Genomic DNA, 9,529 nt, shown 5'->3' on the forward strand with positions numbered 1-9,529 from the left:
AGGTTATCCCTGCTTGTCATACTTCTGTCACCATGCAACTGGGACCCAGAGGTTCCTCCTGAGCCATCTCTATTTTACATGCAGGGATTTGGGGGCAAGGCTATCCCAGTTCTGCAGTGTGGGAGGTGAGGCCAATAAAGCAGCTTTTCTCCTTCTTACACACGAGTGCCTTATATATGTAAGAGTAACATTTGAACAGAGTTTTAGAACTATCCAGCTTTAGAGGCAGTGAAACATCAGCCTTAATATTTTGAAATGCAGCATCCATATCCAGACATAGAGTACCACCAGTCTGCTAAATACAAGGACCAAAGGATAGTTCTCTTATTTAGGTGTTAACTTTCAGAATCTATTCAGCCACTATGGTATCAGCAGGATGCTAGATATGAGGAACAGTTGGTGTCCTTCCTTTACTTGGGTTAGAAAGCAAGCCACTGAAGGCATAATAAGAGTAGTGAAGTCTTTATAATATACATAACATTTTAAATTTAAGTAATGTTTTATGAACTCATTTCATTTGTTCTTGCAACTTTCCTACAGCACAATTACAGGGAACTCTCAACAATGGATCACTTTATAACTCTCTCTCTCTCTCTCTCTCTCTCTCACACACACACACACACACACACACACACACACACACACACACACACACACACACACACACACACTTCTCAACCTTTCCACTATTAGTTTATCCCCCACACACAGTGCCCAAAATTCATTGTGAATAGCACTATAAATGGACACATATCATTAATTGGGACAGCAAGGGACAAGGTGGAACAGACAAGAGAGAAGACAGGAGAGTCAGAGGAAGAGTACCTACCAAGCAAGCCAGAAAGGAGTGATGGGAGGAGGAAATGAGAAGACAGTGTCAGTTAGAGGGGACCACCCAGCAAATAAAGTAAAGAGAGGAAGTGTGAGGGGAAAGTGACAGGCAGCAGAAGCGTCAATTTTAAGGCATAAACATTCTTCAGGAATCAAGCTTCTGTTTAAACATCAAGCCTAATATGAAAATAGGACTGCCATCAGCAGGGAACTGATTAGAATGCAATGGTGAAGGTCTGTTATATTCCATTTGCTGATAAAGTGTTACAGCTAAGGCATAGAGACAGGCCCCAGAGTCTAGATTAATTAGCTCACCGGGAAGTAGTATGTTCCACATTCACACCGTTCTTTGCCTTTACATCTCAGCTCAGAGGGAACTATCAGTCCTTCCAAATCCTGGGATTATATTATTTATACAATATGGATACAGAACAATATCCTATGTTGTTAACATATCCCAGCTTCACAGCAGCCTTAGAGCTGGATCACTTTCTGTTGCAGATTAATAATAATAATAATAATAATAATAATAATAATAATAATAACAACAACAACAACAACAACAACAGCAACAGCAACAGCAACAGCAACAGCAACAGCAGCAGCCGCCGCCACCACCACCACCACTGGACATAACAAAGATTAAAGACATTTGTAAAGAAACTCAAGGAAAAAATGGGTGATATTGTAATAACAACTGAAATTATTAAGAAGCAAGTAAAGGCTGTGAAAAATTGGAGTGCACCTGGTCCAGATGAGCTGCATGGATCTTGCTTAAAGCATATAACAGTGTAATTTAATCACTTACTCCAAAAATCTACAACTGAAGTTTGGATGACAATCTAATCTGCACATTTCTGATAATAAAGGGAATATATCAAAAGACTGGAAAATCTTAACATAAAATTAAATGGGAGAAATACAATCAAAGACATAAACACATGGCTTTAATTAGATATCCAACTGGAATAACTGATTGGACTCAAAACAAGTTCTAAATATTGGATCAGAAAACACAGAAACTAATGAACATGCATCATGCACTATGTCTGAAAAATGATGTGGACAGATTATATTTACCATGAAAAACCGGAGGCTGTAGATTACTGCAAGTACATCAGGTAGTAAAGGAGGAAAAAAGAAGTCTAAATGATTATATCAGTACAAGCTGAGAAAAATTACTTAAGGCAGTGAAAATGGAGAATATTTTAAAAACAACAGAAACAAAGGCTCAGTATTAGAAACAACAATTTGAAAATAAATTGAACAGCTGGAAAAATAAACCAATACATAAACAACACCTGAAAAATATTGATGGAAAGCATGATCATAATTCAACATGGGCATGGCTAAAACTAGGGACCCTTAAGAAAGAAACCATGACCATGGAGTCACAACCAGCCCCTCCACATCCAAACCACCATCTTCCAGTCCCATTGAGAAAACCAGGCCCAAGGTATGACCCTTCTCATGTGTCCGGCCGATGACATATTGAGACAGCCCCATGGTTCTCATGGCGGCCATGAAATCCTGAGCCACCCCAGTCAAAGCAGTCTTGGCATGGATGTTGAGGTCCCCCAGCAATAACAGCCTGGGATTCCTCAACACCAGGTCTGAGACTACCTCTGTCAGCTCAGACAGGGAGACTGTTGGTATGCAGCAGGGTAGGCAGTACACCAACAGAATCCCTAATCTGTCTCGTAAGACCAACACACAATACAAGCCCTCAAGACCTCCTCTCAAAGGGATAGGAAGCCTGGTCAAGGAGATAGAACTCCTATAGACTATAGCAAATCCCCGTCCCCAACCCCCCAAGCGACATTGGTACTGGACCAATGGGAGAGGGGAACACCACCCTCCTATCCCAATCAGGTCTCAGTAATGCACACCAGGTCAGCACCCTCATCCAGAATTACATCAAGGATGAGGGCAGTCTTATTTTGTACTGGCATTCATCAACAGCACCGTGCGGAGGTCCTTTGCCATCAGTGAAGAGACTTCCTCTTCGCTGATGATGCAGCTGTTGTTCTCATCTACTGAAGTCCTCCAACAACTCATGAATTGTTTTAGCAAGGCCTGCCAAGACTTTGAATTAATAATCAGCCTGAAGAAAACACAAGTCATGGGCCAGGGCATGGACTCACCTCCCTCTATTACCATCTCCACACAAGAATTGGAGGTTGTTCACGACTTTGTGTACCAATCTCTGACACTCTCTCCCTAGATGTTGAGCTGGATAAATGCATTGGCAAAGCAGCTACCATGTTCTCTAGACTCACAAAGACAGTATGGCTTCATAAGAAGTTGATGGCATATACCAATATCCAGGTCTATAGAGACTGTGTCCTGAGTACACTCCTGTAGTGCGTAGGTCCTGGACACTTTGTGCACGGCAAGAGAGGAAGCTAAACTTGTTCCATATGCATTGTCTCCGATGCATTTTTGGAATCACCTGGCAGGACAAAGTTCCAAATAGAGTAGTCCTAGAACAAACTGGAATTTTTAACATGTGTACATTACTGAAACAGCGATGTCTACGTTGGCTCAGGCATGTTGTGAGAATGGCTGATCGTCGGATGCCAAAAGATCTACTGTATGGAGAATTAGTGCAGGAAAATCACTCCAGAGGGAGACCACAGCTGTGATACAAGAATATCTGCAAACAGGATCTGAAGGCCTTAGGAATGGACCTCAACAGATGGGAAACCCTGACATCTGAGCGTTCAGGCTAGAGGCAGGCAGTGCATCATGGCCTCTCCCAATTTGAAGAGATACTTGTTCAGCAGTCCAAGGTAAAGAGGCAGTCCTGAAACCAGCAAAATCAGGGAGCTGGACAGGGGACAGATTGTATTTGTCTTCACTGTGGAAGGGATTGTCACTCTCGAATTGGCCTTCTCAGCTACACTAGATGCTGTTCCAAGTCCTCTATTCAGAGCACATTACCATAGTCTCTGGAGACTCAAGGATGCCTAATTTAATCTAAATCTAAAATCTGTAATCCCCTAACGAAATGGTTTTCTTTCTCCTTTACATTTTCATGTCAATAGTTACCCTTTATTCCTATGAGAAAAGTCAAATTTATTTAGATGTTCAAGTGGCAATAAAAACTACTTTCCCTGAAACAGGGGGTGGTTCAGCCTTGACCATCAGGGATATGTAAATGAGTGATGTTCCTCTTTTCCATTCTAGAGGAATATCCTTAGTTGTCAGAGAAAGGGCACAGAAAATAAAAAGATTCTGGCCCTGTCCAGATGGGTGTGTGTGTGTGTGTGTGTGTGTGTGTGTGTGTGTGTGTGTGTGTGTGTGTGTGTTACTGCTGCTACAGTTTGGTTCAAACTAAATTTTGTCATCCAAAAAAAAAGAAAAGAAAAGAAAAGAAAAAAGAAACAGAGGAAAGCCACTGTAGCCGGATAAATGACGGCTGCAAGAAAAGACAAGGCAAGGGGCTATGACTCCATGGGATCCCTAACAAGGCAGTGCAGCCCCAGCAATGCCCTGACTGAAGAGAAAGGCAAGAAAATGGGGAGTTCTCTCTCATCTCCCAAGCTCTACCCAAACCTTTTTCTCTCATGCCAGTACAGACTCCGTTGTCCCCATACTTGTGAGTAAACGAGGAAAAAACCTTACTCATGAGTAAACTGGCTACACTTACACATAAGTAAACCAATGATACAAAAACTTATGTGGACCTTTCTCACAGGAGAATAAACATCTCCAGTGTGAAAGGAAGGAAGTGAGAGATTAAATAAATTGCACTGAAGATAAGAACTTTTTAAGTGGAAGCAAGATTGCTCCATATTCCCCCAACCTGTACGTGCCCTCTGTCTCAAATAGGGAAAATATTTTTTTTTCTCCCTTCAGGATTTATTCTCCAGATAAGCAGTCACAGTGAAGAGCATGCTAATTTGCTAACTACAAAAACATGAAAAGCGCTGATAATCAGAGACTTAGATGTTAAGTGATTCTTCTAATGTATAATTTGACCTTAAGATGTTCACATGTGTATGAAACATTTTGGAACCAACAGACAGCCTTATTTCTTTCCATCTCTCCTGTCATGTTATTTAAATCCAACTCCAATATTTCTGAAACAATATTCTTCAAGGACTCTTTAAAGCTCTCCCTCTTTTTTTTTCAAGAAAGGCATTTGTACAGGTATCAAATTCAGCTGAAATGAGTATCAAGTTTTATTGACCTCAGGGGTAAATAATTTGCCAAAGAAAGTTAAGGTTAATTTGTTCCCTAAGCTACAATAACTCTTTGTTGGAAAAGGAAGTCAATCTGTTTCTCACACACAATAGAAAGTATGAACAATACAGTGTCCCAGAGTTTTGTACTTTGCCATATATCTGTATATACAAGCCAATGGGGCAGTCTCAGCTTGGCCAGATGAAAACTGCAGAGCTCTTCCATACACCTCTGCAGCATGTGGTGACTGGTGAAAGTTTGAGATTTCTGTTTTTGTATTCTATTTTGTATTTGGCCTCATTGTATTTTACATATTAACATCTCTGCAATCTGATAAACACATAGCTTTGAGACGATCTATGGAACTAGAACAAATTATATTTTATGCTGCTGGAGATTAGTAGTGCAAATGAATAGTGAGAGAAATACAACATTCCTCTGTGTGCTGCAGACTAACACAGAGACCCATCCCAGTATAGTTCTTTTTATTGGAATTTGTGCAAGATATTCAGACGTGAACCAAATAGAACTCTTTCTCACCCCCCCAAGAACCTCCTTTCCAAGGGCACCATTTTATCTTTTTTCCAAAGATGAAAATAGTAAGCATTAGGCAGGCTTAACTAATCACCATATTGGGAGTGAGAAATGAATCTTCTCTCAGTCAGCTTGGCTCAGAGTCTTGGCGAGTTTTCCCCCTAGCATGCTTGAGTCATCTACGGCTATTTGTTCTGCTGGCATTGGTAGAGAATGAATTTACTCTGGCTCTGACACCCATGGTCTGGAATGTGCAAGTTCATAATAAGGGAGTTAGTCTGTGGAGGGTTCTTCCTTGAGTGGCTGGCTTCAGCTAGAAAGACTTTTGTGTCCTCTTACGCATGATTCTATATCTACACAACTGGAGTATGTTTCTCTAGAAGTGGAAAGGTAAAGTTTATTTTTCAAATCATTGTTTGTCTTTCACAAATTTCTGTAGCACAACCTTCATCACTGAAGATCTTAAGTTAAATCCAATTCTAAAACAATAACATAACACTTACCAACTAAATCTCCACCCATTCAAACTAGCTGAAAGTTAAGGTCTCCAGCTATACAGAAGGAAAGCCTCTTAAGAACAAAGGGGGAAGAGATTTAAAAAGTCTCCCCAATGTGCCACAGAAATCTGAAGGTCTGATTTTTATGGCTCAGTCAAAATCTGACCTTCCTTGAGATCCCAGACAAAAGGGTCCAAGAGAGACAAACCAGTCCAGGGAAAGTGGAAGAAGATTCTTTAAAGAGGAGAGAAATGATAATAAGAAGAGGCAAAGAAAAGTCCAAAGGCCAAGACTCTAGCTCTAAGAAGTAACAGAAAGGCTAGAAGAAATGGGTATTAAAGAGAAGATGGGGAGGAGAAAAATGTTTTCCCCTGAAGAGAAGTCAAATGTAAAGTGCTACAAGCAGAGAAATTCAAGAATCAAAGTCGGGAGGAATAAGACCTACGGCAACTCTTTGCTCTCCGCTCAGGGTGAAGAGGCTTTTTGTTCTCTTGGGTTTCCCTTATGTTTCCTACTTGGTGATTGTCCCTGCTCTCAGGTTCCCAGTTACCCTTCAAAAAGGGGCTCTGGGATGATACATGACATGATGGCAGGGGAGAGCTGTCAAGACAGGACCCGATTGTTTTCAGGGGATGACTCAACAATAGGCCCTAGCGATGTATACAGATCATCTCAGGCTCATAAAACACAGGGCAGTAAAGTGTATGTCCATTTTCTATATTGGTCCATTCAGGTCCAAACAATCTGGGGAAGGACAATTCTTTTCTGTCCCATTTTCCAGACAGCTGACACTTCCTACCTTCAGTGAGAACCAGACCATTATATAAACCATACATTTGTCCTTTGTCTTTCTGTGGCAGAGTTCTCCATATATTTGAGCCCCTTTAAATAGGTCTGAGTGAAAACTGCTATCATACAATTATAAAATATCAAAATATAAGTTTTTTTAATTAAATGCTTGCATGTACAATAATATTTTGATTTGGCTCCAATAGAGAAATATCAGCCTTTCCAACCTGATGTTCTCTAGACAGGCTGGAGTACCACCCCATCACCCCACCAAAAGGATTAACCTCCGGGGACATACCAAAGTCATCACTGTAGGTGAGCGTCTCTCAATTTGTAATGCGTCTTTCCTAATGAAAAAAGGGACAACAAAAATCAAAATATCATAAACCTTTCAAGATAAATTATTTCAGTGACAGCTTTTGTGAACGCAAGACACTGTGTCTGAAGAAATGAATTGTAAAACATAAAATATCACACTGCATTAAACATGTCAGTCTTGAATATGCTGTAATACTGTATTTTTGTTTTTGACTACATTGCTACCTCTCTGAAACTTTTTCTGATCCTTCCTCTGTGTGGATGCTGCCCGAGAGGGAGAAGGCACTTTGCCTCCCTCCAGGAAGAGGTGGGACCGTTGGGGATGCTTAGCATCCTCATGCTGTCTTCTCTAGGAGTGCATAAGGGCCCCTAGAGCATAAGTTATGTGTAAATTACATAAGGACCTCAGGACAGAGCTCTCACCTGTTGGTCGGAAGAGGAAGACAGGAAAGATCCCTTTACATGCTAGGATAGTTTAAATAGTTAATAAAGTTGTGGCCTATTTTCATCCATCACTTGTGTCGCATCTCTTTATTTCTTGGTTAAAGGTAAAGGTAAAGGTTCCCCTTGACAATTTTTGTCCAGTCGTGTCCAACTCTAGGGGGCGGCGCTCATCCCGCTCTTCAAGCCATAGAGCCAGCGTTTGTCCGAAGACAATCTTTCCATGGTCACATGGCCAGTGTGATTGGATGTCCCAAAAAATGGAAGGTGAGGAAAAATGTGAATCCTCAGATCATTGGGTCTCTAGATCTTTAGGGCTTTGAAGCTGACTATAGCTCAACTGAGTTTAGAAATCACCTGAGGGCCAATGTGATTTCCCGCCCTGTCCCCTGAATATTTGTCCCCTAGTCCCCTAATTCCAGCTAAGCATAGTATTCAGGATTACATAGCTGTGCAGAAACAGCTTCTCGAAATTTTGCATGCTCATCAGGAGCAGAGAAAATTTGTCAAAGCTAACTAGGAGCAATTAAATTTGTCTCAAGGAAGGAGCATTTTCTGAATGCTGCCTGATGCCATTCTAGGGTTCTGTGCTATTGTTGATGGGGAGACATCCCGTACATAAACAGTGTGAAATTTTGCACAAAGTTTTGCAAAGTGACGATTTATTTCTTGGGGAGCCAGGACTGGGAGAAGAGAGCAATACCTTGAAATGTTTCTAAGACGATTCTCTTTGGACAAGTATTTGCTCAGCACCAATTGTCATTTTTCAACACTTCAGCACCTCCCCAAAGGTCACCCAAATGTTCCTCCTTTAAAGAGTTGTACGTAGACATTTTTTCTCTACTGCAAAAGATACTCACAATACAGCTGCTTCCCTGTAAGCCATGTAGGAGGCATGAGGGAAGGGAGTGTTTGTAGTAAAGATAGGGCCATGCCATCAATAGTCTTTCAATCCCCTGAAAGTTTTCTTTACTCATGAAAAGGGGTTCCATTGTTATGTCTCATTCTTAGGATTCCATGGAGTTTCTTTGGTTGATGTCTTTGGAATTACCATAACATTGCAAGGCAGCTAAGAATGCTGTATCCTTTTCTTCTTTTCTATTATGCATCTTTCTATCAAGCTGCAGCTTCCCTACGCTTTGTAATCTGAAAAGGTCCTGTGGGAGGAGTTGTCCTATGTGGTCTTCCACTGGACTTTATGGAAAGTGTGGGAAAAGGTGTGTGGGTGAGCTGGGCTGAGTAGACTCCTGCTTGCCAGAAGGATGATTGTATGTGAAAGACAAGGTGTGTGTGCATTCCCAGCCACCTCATAAGATCATGTGGACAGCCCTTTCTGTTTGTCCATACCACAGTGAGGCTACAGATCCACAAGGCATGAAGCAGAAAATCCCATGTGCTTTCAAGAAACCTTGGGATTTCAGATGTCAGCTGGGAGGATTTATTTTCTGAATGCATCAGTTCCTGCTGCAGAAGGCAGAAACCATTGCTGATCTAACTACCACCATTACTCTACTATATGATATATATATATAATTCAGCTTAGGATGTATGCTACCGGTGGCTAGCTATTGTCTGTGCTATCCCATAGCTAACTTAAGGAATACATATCTAAACAGGTATTCCAGGTATATTTATTTAAAGCATTTCACTGCTTCCAGGAGTGCTGTAGTTGAGGTGTAGGGTGCATTTCTGACATACAAAGACATTTGCATTCTTTTTTTTCAGGTGCTGGTACACACGCAAAAACTTCTACAGGCAGGAAGTCCAGGTCTTTTTCTTTTTCTTATTCTTTTTATCAGGCTTGATGAACTGTGACGATGTAAACCTAGGATGTGTAAACAGTTAACCACTGATTCAGAAAGAGCTTCATCAAACATCCTGGTCTATTGGATAAAGATCACGTAACATTGCGTAATAAGAAGGCAAACGTG

This window comes from Pogona vitticeps, chromosome 1 (genome assembly GCF_051106095.1).
Source record: "Pogona vitticeps strain Pit_001003342236 chromosome 1, PviZW2.1, whole genome shotgun sequence".
Taxonomy (NCBI): domain Eukaryota; kingdom Metazoa; phylum Chordata; class Lepidosauria; order Squamata; family Agamidae; genus Pogona; species Pogona vitticeps.